At 38.4% G+C, this 14,463-nt stretch overlaps 1 long non-coding RNA gene across 1 annotated transcript; it reads left to right on the plus strand.

The window, feature by feature from the left end:
- Positions 1-336: 336 nt before the first annotated feature.
- LOC118797479 lies at positions 337-5,652 on the plus strand. Its single transcript, XR_005005943.1, has 3 exons — positions 337-380; positions 1,946-2,064; positions 3,168-5,652. It is a non-coding gene; the product is annotated as an uncharacterized LOC118797479 (long non-coding RNA).
- Positions 5,653-14,463: the final 8,811 nt, after the last annotated feature.

The raw sequence follows: 14,463 nt of genomic DNA on the forward strand, positions 1-14,463 counted from the left end.
GCTTCATGTTATATAAAAGTGAGTTTTTATGTATCCTCTAATGAAGTGGCAAGTATTATAGCTGCATGACTAAACACTTAAAAACATGCACATTGTAAGCTATGCGATAATCATTTAATTTGATGAAGTAAATGAATGAAAAATATGGTTCCCTGACACATTTAAATAATGTAATATTTAAAAGGAAATAACATAGTAACAGTTAAAACACTACTGGGAGGTATTCAACCATGTATATGAATGCACACACGTCTGATATTTGATTTTTACACATACAGTACACATTTTGAACTATAAGGCCAACCCTTTATATGTACATATATGGTCATATATCAGATTTCCGTGTGGGCAAAGATTATCTTTTGGTTCCTGAGGTTAAGGTAAGCGTTAGGGTTAAGTTATATGGAGCACAGCAGCACTTCAGTGATAGAGAAGGACATAAACATCGTGCAAAGACACGAATCTTAGCCTGAGTCGTTTCTCTGAGGGGCTAAATGGCTCAACGTCCTTATGACGATGGATAACGTTGACATTCGACGTTGTGGGGACCTCACTTACACTCTATGCGGAAAAATGCTACAAAAACTGCGAATTATGTTAAAGTAAAAGAGGCCGAAGATCAGCTTTTAGTTCCTGAGGTTAATGTTTGCGTTAGACGTAGTAAACTACGGCAGCATTTAGGTTACAGTCCTACGGAATAAAAGCGAAGCATCCCCACAAAGGCAGAAATACATACTCGCGTATGTGTTTCATTGTTCTGCCATGACGCGACTCGCCCGTATCGCGAAATGGCGGCCGAGCCGAATGGGCGGAAAGAAAAACCAGGAACGGATCTGGATCCGGATCCTGGAGCTTATCAAAGCAGTACGTGACTTGAGCCACATAACGTTGGGAAATTAATCCGAAAGCTTTCACAACGCATATTAAACACAGATTATGCAAATGCAAAGATTATTTAGTGGTCCTTTTAAAAATATAAACTGCATTATCACACATATTCACTAGTTTCTCTGTACGGAATATCAACATGGACCCCTGCCCTCCACGGCCTCTGTCTAAGATGGTGTCTTGGGGTTCTTGCTGTTGATGTAGCTGATGTAAGGAGGGAAAAAGAGCAAACAAGTTCACCTGTCTGGTAAGAAAAGGAATTCTACAGGTGCAGGCGTTCAAGTCCCTACACGCTCAGCTATGTGGGCCAAACCTTGTGGCTCGCTAGCTGCAAGTATCTCGCTTCTTCCTGCTGATGCAAGACTGTTAGAACCAATAGGATTAAAACCTGATGCTTTTGCTTTCTAATTTCAGGAATTGGCTTAACGGTTACAACCAGAGACCATAGCTTCCTGTAGGACACCTTTAGATCCCATTAGATGCATTTAGAATCGGTTCCAAAACACCTCTTAAACCATTAGAATCCTTTACGCGGTGATATCAACCCATCAGGACAGCACTGAATACCATTAATGACGACTGGACAACAGAAACTTAGAATGGCTTCTATGATTTTTCCAGAGTTTGTCTTTAAAGGCATAGCTCAGCTAGCCTACGTGTTAATGTCAACGACTAAGACAGTAGGCCCATTGGGGCCCATTGGGGCCTACTCAGAGGAAAAAAGTGTTTTTCTTAAGATTGTCCCAAAGAAATAAAGCAGATGTCAATATTTCAGTATCTCAACTGAATTGAATTCTCTCTCCTAAACCCTCCTCAGGAGAAAAGAGGAGATTAACATCAGCATTTCATTGTAAGAGGCTCTGATAGACTGCTGAGAGAGTTCTGTGATAGAGCTATATATATATATATATATATATATATTTTTATATATATATAAAAAAGATGTAATCGTACACTCTTATGGATATATTATTCAGCTAAGACTGGGAGCGAGAGAGTTAGTCAATATGTGTGACAATGTTTTGATCAGAGTGAGGAAATCTGGTTATTTTTACAGGAGCCAAATTACAGAAACAGGAGCAAATGGCTTGAGTCTCGCTCTGATTTCAAACAGGACTCAGCCGTGTCTGGGAGAAGTACATGATCGAGATGAAGAGGAGATCTCATTCAGAATGGGTAACCTTGTGGCTCGCTGGCTTTAAGTATTTCCTCTTTCTTTGTCTTCAAAGGCGTATAGCTTAGCAATACATGCTAACGACAGTGACTATAAGACAGTGGGCCCCATTTAGCATGATGCCAAAAAGAACACTATTTGAGATCTTTTCACTTTCACTCATCATTAGTATAACATTAGTGCTTAATTTTTGTGTGCTGCCTTTAAAAAAGCTCATTTTGGGTTTGTTTGCTTGTTTAAATCTGAATGTTACCACCCTGCTTGAGGTTAAATTAAATGAATGACTGAACTGTCCCGTCCTATATGGTAAAAAATATATGTGTAAATACGTTTGCTAAAATATATATGTGATGTTTAAAACATATGTGCAAAATATTTTCGACAATTTAAATATATGCCAATATATTTAAATTGTCGAATATACACACACACATATATCAAGTTTGTAATAAGCTTGTAATATTTAAAGTTTGTAATATTTCCATATATGCTTCCATACATATATATATTACAAACTTGACACATGTTGAAATATATTTGCATATGGGATACATCCTCATATTTTACAAGAAAATATATATAATAAATATATTGTCAATGTAATATATTTAGTCATTATTTATATTGCATGTCTTAAATATAGGTGTAAATGTATGTTTTCTAAACAAAAACTACCTATTTTAAAGGGTAGACTGTAAACTATTGAAAGGTATTCAATAGATTTTAATAAGTTTTGGGACGAAACTGCCTAGGAAACATTTAGTCCGTTCAGATTTTTTGTTGTAATAACAAATTATAAACTTTTATTTTGGCAAAAAAACAGTATATTTTTTAAACAGCTTGTTGTACTGTCATCCCATTCATTACTCTTAAAACACATTTTAAAATATATTTTAATATTTACATTCAGAATATTCACACATATATTTGACAGTGTGTGTGTGCATATATTTAAAAACATATATTAGAAATAGATTTCAAATATATTGTTTTTCCATGTGGGGTTTCTTTAAACCCCCTTCGTGGTATTAAACATCACATTACTGCAGACGTGCTGTTTTTTCTATAGATGTTTTTATATCTTTTTACATCTGTTTTCCCACAGACAGAAATAGGCCCATTCAAGGTACAGCACAATGGGAACGGAGTCTCCTTTACCTTCACCAGCGTCATCTATCACCTACAAAGACTCAGCTCTCTCACACGCACATGTAACCTGATCAGTAAATTAGCTTTATTCTGTAATGAGAGGGGCAATCGTCTCCCCGACCCCCATCCCCCACTGCTTATATGTGCTATAGGCCTACCATAAATGGGATCACCGTGGGGGGAAGGAGGTGGACCAAAGCACAAAGATAATAGTAGAGGGGTGGGCTTCAAGGCCTGTGGGAGGACCAAGACACTATGGAAGTTTACCAGATGGGTTTTTTTAAACAAAAATGTTTGCTGAATACAATTAAATGGCTTAAATCTACTTCTCAGACGAAGGTTTTACATATTTCATCTATTTTGTTGTATATACTCCACATTTAGTTTATATACTCATGTGCAAAAGTTTGGGTACCGATGGTCTAATGACATATTTTGTTAATTTAATTAAAGTAAAAATAAGTTCTACACCTCCTCTACAGACAACTGCACATTTTAATGTACAATTACTGTTTATTTGCTTAATTTGGCACTTTAAAGCAAAAGCGCAGCCTGTGTGAAACTTATGGCACGGTTTGTATTTTGTGTTTTATATTTTTCCCAACAAGTTACCGTAGAAAATGAAAAAGAACATAGTTTTACTGGGGCTGTTTCAATTTTTGCATATGACTGTGGTGGATGTATATAGTTATACATCATACATCATCATACATGACGTGTTTAGTTATATATTACATGTTTTCTTTTTGTAGTTTGTACATTTGGCCATTTATGTATGCACCAAGACCAATTCTTAGCAATTGTTTGGCCAGTAAAAGTAAAATTCTATGGGTAGTAGTAAAAAAAAGTCTTATTTCTCATTGAAAAAGTCAATAAGCTCAATCCCAGATCCCAAGTGTCTGCAAAGTACCACCATTTCTATCAAGAACATGTCAAATAACTGATAATAACTGATATTGTTTGGAACTGGCTTGAAAAAGCACTGAATTCACTTGAATTCTTTGAAAAAGTAAAAATATATTCAACACAGCTTTCAGTTTACTCACTTTTTTAACTGTATTGACATACTTAATACTTAGTTCATGTATTCGTGTGAAAATGCACACGTTTAAATCAATCCAGTCCAATGCATTACTTTTTTCTCTGTGTAGAAAAAGGGAGGGAAAAGGCCTTGCTAGCTTTGACCTGCCCAAAAACAGCCCTCCCCCCCTCACAATGGTAACTCAATGCCCCTGGGAGAGCGCAGCCCGAGAGTAGGAGGGCCCTGCTGATCCGCTCATTAAATATGCATCATAATTAAGGGGCAGAGAGACGACGTAGAGGCTTCGGAGTTCATTACCACAGCGTGATTAAAATAATGGCATTGTGTAGAGGCTGATATGGGTGTCTTGCTTATGTTTACGACCCATAACGATAATTATTAAAGTTTGTGATTAAACAGAGCCAATGATTAAGAGTGCTTATCCTCCAACGTGAACATTAACGCAAAGGAAACAGAGCTGTTTATTAGGCTCAAGGGTCGGTTCAGGCCGCATTATGGAAATTAGCATATCTGCAGATGAATTTAATACAGTGGGTGTGTGGTGCTGAGTCAAACGTCCACGGATACACAATGAAGAGTTCAGTGAGAAACAAGTCACCGTGAGGAAACTCCTCCGTTGCGGCTCCGGGGAAGAACCCAGAGAGGGATCGGCTAATCAGGCCTGAATGTGTCAGGGGCCTGGAGACCATCTGTGCCAGACACAGAGTCATTAGTGGGAGTAAACCTGATCAACACTCAGAAGACCATGAGACGCAAAACAGAGAGAGATAATATGGCAAAGACTTCTTCAAACAGAGCCAGTGACACAGTAATAATGCTCTTTATTCTCAATGTGAGATATAAAACGTGAGGATTTACAACAGCAGGCTATATTAATAATCAAAGTTATTTTTCTTTGTACTTGCACAAAGACAAACAGCACTGCACGTGTAAAAGTTTGAACACACCTGGTCAAATGACATGTTTTGTTGTCTTTCTAAGCGAAAATAAGTTCACACATCCTTACTTAACATGGCATTTTCTTTTGCACAGGCCACATTTTAATTTTTTGTGCTTCACAAGATGTTAAATTCATCACTTAAACAGTAATTGTGCATTAAAACGTGCAGAAGTGTGTTCTCTGTACTACAGGGGTGTCAAAGTCAACCACTAAAAGGGCCATATAAAAAAATCTCAATAAATCTGTGGGCCAGCTGTGTTTTTACTTTATTTTTACTTAACATTTTGACCCCAACTGGCTACTGTTTATTTAAAATATGCTAAACCTACACTAAAATATACACTAAAATCTTAAACGATTAAAAAATAATTTAAAATAAAAACAAACTGTTTTATATAACAGTAGACTATGTTAGCTGCAGATTTAACTGTTAAACCTCTTTAAATGTCCCTAATGTACAGTAGGTTTTTAAACTGCCCATTCGCGTGAACTGGACACCTGGCATCTTTTTTTTTTGTTCTTGTGGTGCTGTCCCATAGATCTTTGTAGGGGAGGGAGGTGGAAGCACACCTTACGTTGCAGTGCATGCTGGGAACTGTAGTGCAGCTCATGGTGAAATGGGCTAATATTAACAGACATTTTTAATAATTTTGCGGGCCGAATAGGATCATGCCACAGGCCTGACTCGGCCTGCGGGCCTTGTGTTTGACACATGGGCTGTAGACGATGTGTTAACTTACTTTCACTTCAAATCAACGAAACATCATTTGACCAGGGGCGCCCAAACGTTTGCATACGGCTGTAAGTTCTAATAAGAGGTGGGCGATATGGCAAAAATGTAACATCACGATACTTCAACACATTTTCACAATCGTGATATGTTTTTCTGAGGTTTGATAAGAACCAAAACTCAGAAATCAAAACAGCCCAATTTAAAAAATACTGTCAAAAACTGGATACACTGATTTTCATTCAATGTTTCACAGAATGCACTGAACTAAATCCAGTTAAACAGCACTCTTTACGCTCTTTATGCAATGACACACGCAGTTTCTGTTCTTTAAGTGCTGATGATACAATATTATCAGTAAACCATTTATAATACTAACGATAAATATGGTCATACTGCCCACCCTTACCCCAAATTATATGAATCATGGTCATTATCAATACAGCATTTTTAGCATATCTGTAACATAAGACATATCAAAACAAAAAAGACTGTTAGCAAATCGTTACATCAGTACAGTGAGCCTAAGCATTTTACCCCACTTCTAGCAGGCCCAATCAAAGGCCTGGCCTGGCCCACAATCTCTACCTATAGTCAAATATACAGTCATATATTTCATTAAAGATTTTGACCAATTACAAGTATCAGTTCATCCTTTCTATATGCAGAGGAATTATATTTCCCTATATTTTTCAAGATATGTGTCAAGTTTATAATATATTTCCATATATGTTTGACATATATGTAAATATTAAAAATGATTAACACTATTACATGTATTTATTTTCAGCAAATATGTACAAAGCTCCACTTTATTTGGATAGCCCCCAACAGACTATAGATGTTTAAATTGATAGACTTAGCACCAGAGTCATGATTAGCTTTTGGGTTGAGGTTGAGATTAGGCGACTGTAACAGATCATTAGTTGAATGCAATTTAAAAGCAAGCGACTAGTTGTGGATAATGTTAGTTCAGAACACAAAACTCTGGATTAATACCCAGTTAGGGTTATGTAAGATATGTTATGTGTGTGTGTGTGTGTATATATATATATGTATATATATATATATATATATATATATATACATATACACACACACACACATATATATATCTACATCTATGAGTATAATGATCTTTATTTCATGTACTGCAATGCACTGAATCCAATTATGCATGTGTAATTGTGCTCTATTTGTAATAAAACATACAGCTGGTCAGTGTTCTTTAAGTACTGACGGACGATATCTACAATATGAAAAGCATATTGTGACATTATGATAAATATCATCGTATTGCCCACCTCTATTCAGGAGTGTTAAACTTTGGGGAAATATATTTTTTCTATTGTCATGCTTCCAACACTGGGTCTCTTACGTCCCCCCATGCCACCCCCTCCCAGCGCCCCCCAGCCACCTCCCAGCTCCCCCAAATATTATATAAAAAGCAAATATTTGTATCATTTGAAATACATAAATACAAAAACTATTTGGCAAAACATTATCAGCACACTTGCTGTGACCTTTTGACCTCACCTAGCACTAAATATACTGGCTAGCAGAGGCCTGTGCTATGTATTGTGGTGTCTGCTACACAAAAGCAGGGCTATTATTTTTGCTAGGACCTTGGAAGACCGTCTGGAGCCCACCCAGAGAGACAAATGCTAGCTGGCTGGTGCTAGCAGAGGTGTTTGAGTGTAATCGGTGTTATTGGAGGCGACTAGCAGCTTCCATCGGCCTCTTGACACGGCAGCCGGCCACATGCCCAGAGGCTGTGGTGCAGACGGGACAGGCAGAGAGGGAGGAGGGGCCCGGGGCCTACTTCCTGACACACAATGAAACAGGAAGCACTTGCTGCCTCTCTGCACAAACACGATAAAAAAACCTCAGCTACTTACAGTAACAAGGCTTTTGAAATCCGGTCTAAAGGTGACTGGTTTGAGAGCTTCTGCAGGGCAGAAATAGTCCTGAATAGGGTTGGTGCACAGAAATACTCTTCAATAGTTTGGAGCACTGAGTCTATTCTTTGAAAAGATAGCAGAAATAGGCCTAAATAGGCTTGTGCTACCTTGAGTTTTCTGCATGAGTCAGTTCGTGCTGAGGTCATGTCTGGAACAAATTCTAAATTAAGAAAGATTAAAGAAGTATTGTTTTGACCATTAGTAGCTATATAGACTAAAAACATATACATCTTCAGATCCAATCTTCAGAATCCACTGATTCTGGAACAGTACACGGTGAATTTGCTCATTTCTTGTCTCATGAAGTCAACACAAAGAGGCGGGTTTCAGATTTCATACCTACATGTGAAGCCACGGGCTAAAGTTTACCCACTTCCAGCATTCCAGTTAGCATTCCTGTTCTTCCAGCTGGATACAAAGGCATGAGTGTGCCCTGAGGTAGCAGGAAGCAGTGAGAGAAAGCAGAACCAGCCTGGAGAGGGAAGTAATGACAAAACGCATTTGTTCTTTATTTAGGTGTGATCTATTCAGCTCGTTCCTTCAGTATGAACACATTAACCCATATCCTACACTTTTCTGGCACTTTATTCTTCTCCCCGAGATCCACCTCTGGCATATGTGGTTGTATGCACCACAGTCATAATCATTTCTACAAGACTATTTTCCAACCTCTCTTTATCCCTCAGAATTAAACAGGCTGTTTTTGTTACTGTGCCTTTAAGACACATATATGCAAATGAACTCCATTCCAGCTGCCCTGTTTAATTTATTAATCATTTATTGCTGTTGTAGTGATTAAATAAACAAGCGTAGAATCTGTATTTTTTAAAAAGTAAGTGGTTCCTTCTTGAAAATGGCCTAGTACGTTGGCATTGAAAGGTTTGGTCTGCAGCCCAATCAGTGCAGCTGATAAATGTGGGATAACCAATCAAAATTCATGTCTTACTCATGTGCCCAAGCTCAGCAATAAGCTGTTTATAGTAGCTTGGCTTTTAAGCCTGGTTAAATAAGCTTTTACATTATTTAAAATGATGTAATAAGAAATCAGTAGCAAAGGGTAACTTGAAACACTAATGTTCACTAAAGTTAGCCTGATCGGTAGCCAGCTAGCTAAACGATCATCTCTACAAAACAGAGAATTAACTACCTTCCTAAAAAAACCAGCACAGATCAGGCTGGTCACTAGTAAACCAGCACAGATCAGGCTGGTCACTAGTAAAACCAGCATATGTTGTGTTTTGGATGCTGGTATTCTGGTCAACCAGCATGATCATGCTGGGTGACCAGCTAAACAAGCACCAGGTCAGCATAAAGCCAGCTTTGCTGTTTTTTAGCATGGTAACTAAGAGCTAAGTTCAAGGATCAGTCATTGCTTAGTTAATATGGACATCTTTGGAGGTCATTAAGTGCTAGAAAATTAAATAATTACTACAGTTAACTTCCTTATCTAGCTGGTGTTAGTTAGCCAGCTAGCTAACTCCATCTTAATTAGCAAATTTACTTAATCTGCAAAGCAGCAGGCTAGCAGAGTAGCACTTAGCTAGCTAAAATAATAATAACATAAAAGTACATTTTTAAACACTTAATTTAGGAAATAATGTAGACAACAAAAGTAAGACAGTGACCACAGAAGATATATGTAAATGGCATCTGTTCTGATTGGCTGTCATGTATTGCACCTCATTCAAAAAGCACTCAGTGAAATCAAAACAGGTTGTTTTTGCCGCTTAGATTTCATGCAGACTGGGGAGTGAACAATACATTTTGAAGCTTTATCGGTGTTACTGTATGATGCTATATAAAACTTTTTATTAAAAGAAGTGAATTAAATTAATTTTCTGTATTTTAAGAAAACATTTGATATTAATATTTTTACACAAGGATAGATTATGAGTAGGAAACACCTGGGTTATAGGTATCAATACTTCAGTATCAGTTGGCCTTTCATTCCTGGTTCCTCTGGAGACCTGAGCCCAGTTTGCATGCAGTACACAAGTGGAGACAATTTGAGTAAAAGGGGAAGAAATAAAGGGAGCGACACTAACCAAACTAGGGCAGGCTATCCAAATCCCCTTTGACTATGTAATGAGAGTGCCATAAAAAAGAAACAGGTTAATTAAATCCATTCAGACTGCGGGTGGTACCGATTTATCAGTTTATCTCCAGGGGAGGAACCTCAACCTGGAAAAGCTAGCCAGATCTGTAGCTTTAGCTGCTAACAGGCTTAGGCGATCTCTAAACAAACAATGCTAACTCATAAGTGATGTTGAAAGACAAGTATGTGCTTCAAAAAGAGTGTTGTTTTATTATTTTTGAGAGAAAAGCTTCAAAATGATGGTTAAAACCTCTCAAGGTGCTCAGAGAAGTAGCAGAAAACAGTAACAAGGTGATTAGCACAAAACCCACTGAAGGGTTACAGGCAGTTGTGTGGCCTTCAAATGTCAGTTACTGTCCAGGCTGCACACTAACCCAACCAGTATCTTCAACTGGGCATTCAGACCTAAAAATAGTTTAAAATGTTAGTTTTCGTGTTCTGCAGCATTCTGTATTACAGCGTTATAATCCTCAGTTTCATCAGTTTGACAGGATTTTATCTTTTTTTCATGTTTTAGTCCATCAATATTCTTTCATTACAATGCCCAGCATACATTATGCAAATACATAACTATTGGGAATCCCTGTGGTGTCAACCAATCCTGACTGCTAGCCTAGCTACTGATCTATACGTCAAATACAGCCAAGCTAGCGTTAGTTTAACTCTTACCTCAACCGTCGAACAAAATCGCTAAGAAAACGGTGAGTCTATCTTTATTCAGCACAAAATGGAGCCAGAGAATAGAAAACAATCTGAGGTCAGACAGCGAGTTACCAAGGTAGCAAGTGCTAATATTTATTATTAAGCTTGTTGTTCTCTGTCATCTGTGGAACCAAGATAGCTAGTTAGCCAGGTAGCTTGCTAATTTTTATCATTTAGCTTGTTTTCTGTCATCTGTGTAACGCATTCTCTCTATTATTGATGATTTGAGGACAGCTACCACAGTTACATGGCTACAGTAAGATATTTGGCTTAGCTTGAAAGTCCTTCTACATTCTCCCACCTTCAAAATACATCATCAGCTTTTTTTGTCTTTAAATGGGAAAATGTCACTCGAGGGACTGCTACGGCAGCACTGCAGTAGGCGAGTATAAATGTTTACAACATACAGCTGTTGTCGGAACAAAACCTTGTATCTCCAAAATGGTAACTTTACAGGAGAAGGAGAAAACATGCTTTACTTTAATGTAAGTCAATGGAACCAGACGTTTTTTCCAAGTAATTTTGGGTCATTTCTGTTGGTCCATTCATCATGAAATTTACACACAATGTACAGGACAACAAGTATGTTCAAATTACGTCAAAAACTGAAAAATGTATTGATTAAATGCATTCAAAAATGGACGAAAATGGCCAAAAATTGATTTTGCTTAATGTACTTTAAAGCTTGAAGTACATTCTGAAATGATACAATATATTTGAATTGTATTTCGCTCATAAAAAAAACACACGGCCATGTATTTCTTTTCCGTATGGGATTGTGGCCTGTATGAGACAGTAGATCACACTCATGGGCATCTCTTTCCAGCCAGTCTTAAGGAGCTGAAAGCAGTGATGGAGCAGGCCGTCATCTCCCTTATGAAGAAACTATAATATATGGTGTTGTATATTTCTTCAATAATAATACAAGTGATATAACAGTCAATAATAGTGATATAACAATACCACATATGGTACTGTATCATAACGTATAGGATCGTGACTAGCATGTTAGATTGCGGTTAGTGCATTAGCTTCAGGCTAACATAATAGCTTGCGAACATTAGATTGGGATGCTTTTGTTTCAAATGCTGCACTTTTAAAATATTAATATAAGACACATTTTCAGATACTTATTTTTGCTGCATTGAAAAATGTATCAAATTGAGACACCACTGTATTGCCTTGAATCGAATTATGAACTTTGCGAATCGATACACCCCTAGTCTGTAGCCCATTCATGTTTGTGTAATATTCAAGAAGTATCCTCACATATGGGAGAAAAATATATGTAAATATATGTGATGTTTTAAGATATAGGTGCTAAATATATGTGACTGTGCCATTTTTATATTTAATATTTAATTATACGCCAATGTATGCACATATATGTGAATATTATGAAATATATCGCAGCTGTCTGCGTGTTTTCTCCTTCTCCTGTAAAGTTATCATTTTGGAGGTACGAGGTTTTCTACCAACAACTGTGATATTCAAAAGTCAAGCATATATGAAAATATTCGTATTTGTTTCTACGCTCATTGTCCATTTTATCAGCTCCACTTACTATATAGTTGTGCTTGTAGTTCTACAATAGTAGTTCTACTGCTGTGTCTGATCCACTCAGACCAGCACAACACACACTAACACACCACTACATCAGTGTTACTGCAATGCTGAGAATGATCCACCACCCAAATAGTACCTGCTCTGTGAGGGTCCATGGGGGTCCTGACCACTGAAGAACAGGATAAAAGGGGGCTAACAAAGTATGCAGAGAAACAGATGGACTGCAGTCTGTAATTGTAGAACTACAAAGTGCACCTATATAGTAAGTGGAGCTCGTAAAATGGACAATGAGCGTAGAAACAAGGAGCGTGGAAATATAATGTTATGCCTGATCGGTGTATTTATGGATATGCCTATGGGATATATTGTCGCAATTTACATATATATTAAAATATATGCACATATTTAATATTTACACATATTTGGAAATGCATACTAGATTGACGAAATATATTTCCTTTACAGATGTGCTTATAGTATAGTAAATTATAGTAATTGTCTCAATTTACATTAAGGCTCCTATAGGAGTGATATACAAATTCATCTACTACTACTATAATTCATTTTCACATGGGCTAAATGGATTAATATGCTGTTTTAAATTTTCAGGATCATGTATATGTCCATGCTGTATTAGGGCCTGTACTACAGACCACTCGTGACTAAGCTCGTGTCCCCAGAAGTGAACTTCCTGTACATCACAGAGCATTTTGGAGCAGGAATACTGCAGTCATGCATGAGCTGCAGAGCATCCTGACTTTGAAGTGGGATGTAGGTCACGCTTTTAGCGCAGTTAGCACAGCTCTCACACACACACGCCGCAGGCATGACACAAGCAAAAAAGAGAAGGGGAAAAAAAAACCCAGACGGGTCTCAGCAGGACTGAGTGGTGCAGTGGGACAGAACTGGTCCAACATGGCCCAGCTACTGCTCTCCACCAGAAAGAGCAGAGAGCAGCCAGTGTGAAGCGTTCAGAGCCGGAGATCCAGTCTAACGCCCTGGCCGATCGCCATGGTGACTGGCCCAGATCTCCCGTCCTGCTGTGAGGTCAGCGTTTCCATGGCGATGAACCAGCTGAGCGGTAATCTGCTCTTGTTTATGCACAGCCGGGAAGAGGAGGGAGGGAGAGGAGGGAGAGGAGGGAAAGAAGTGGGGGGGATGAGGAGAGAAAGGCGGAAGTGACAGAGTGAAGAGGGGAGGGAGAGAGAAAGAGAGAAAGAGAGGGAAGGAAAGAAGGGAGGCGAAGAGGGAAGGGAAATAGATGGAAAAGAAATGGGGAAGGAAAGTTAGACAGAAAAGAGGTTAGGGAGAAAGAAGGGAGGGACATAAGAGAAAGAGGGAGGGAAAGAAAAGAGAAAAAAAGGGAGGAAAGAAGTGAGAGAAAATGGGAAGGAAAGATAGAGAAAAGCAAGAGAAGAAAAGAAGGGAGGAAAAGAGGGGAGTGAAAGAAGGTAGAGAAAAAGATACGGAAATGCGGAAGAGAAAGGAAAAGAGGGGTGTGACATGAAAGCAGGAGGGAACGAGGGAGTGAAAGAGGAGAGGGAAAAAATGGGGAGGGAAAGAGGGGAAAGACAGACAGGAGAGAAAGAAAATGAAGGAAAAGAGAAGAAATGAAAGAGCGAGGAAAACATGGGAGCGAAAGAAGGAGGAAAGGAGGGAGAAATGAAAGAAGGGAGTGAAAGAGGAGAGGGAACAGAGGGAAAAAAAGAAGGGAGAAAGAAAAGGGGAGGGAAGGAGACGAAAAAAATGGGGACAGAGAGGAAAGAAAGCAAGAAAGGGAAGGGAGGAAAAGAGGTTAGGAATGAAAGAGTGAGGAAAAGAAGGGAGTGAAAGGGGGAGGAAAGAAGGGAGAAAGGAAAGAAGGGAGTGAAAGAGGAGAGGGAATAGAGGGAAAGAAAGTGGAAGGAAAGAAGGGAGAGAAAGAGAGGGGAGGAAGATAAAAGGAAGGAAAGGGGAGAGAAAACTGGGAAAGGAAATAAGGGAGAGAAAGAAGGGAGGAAGAAAAAAGAAGTGAAGGAGAGAGAAAACTGGGGAAGGAAAGAAGGGAGCAAAAGAGAAGGAAGAATAAAGAAAGAGAGAGAAAACGGGAAGGAAAGAAAGGAGAGAAAGAGAGGGGAGGAAAGAAGGGAGAGAAAGAGGGGAGGAAGAAAACCGGAAGGGAAGAGGAGAGAAAACTGGGGAAGGAAAGAAGGGAGAGAGAGGGGAGGAAGAAAAAA

The sequence above is a fragment of the Colossoma macropomum genome, unplaced genomic scaffold, assembly GCF_904425465.1.
Source record: "Colossoma macropomum unplaced genomic scaffold, Colossoma_macropomum, whole genome shotgun sequence".
Lineage (NCBI taxonomy): Eukaryota > Metazoa > Chordata > Actinopteri > Characiformes > Serrasalmidae > Colossoma > Colossoma macropomum.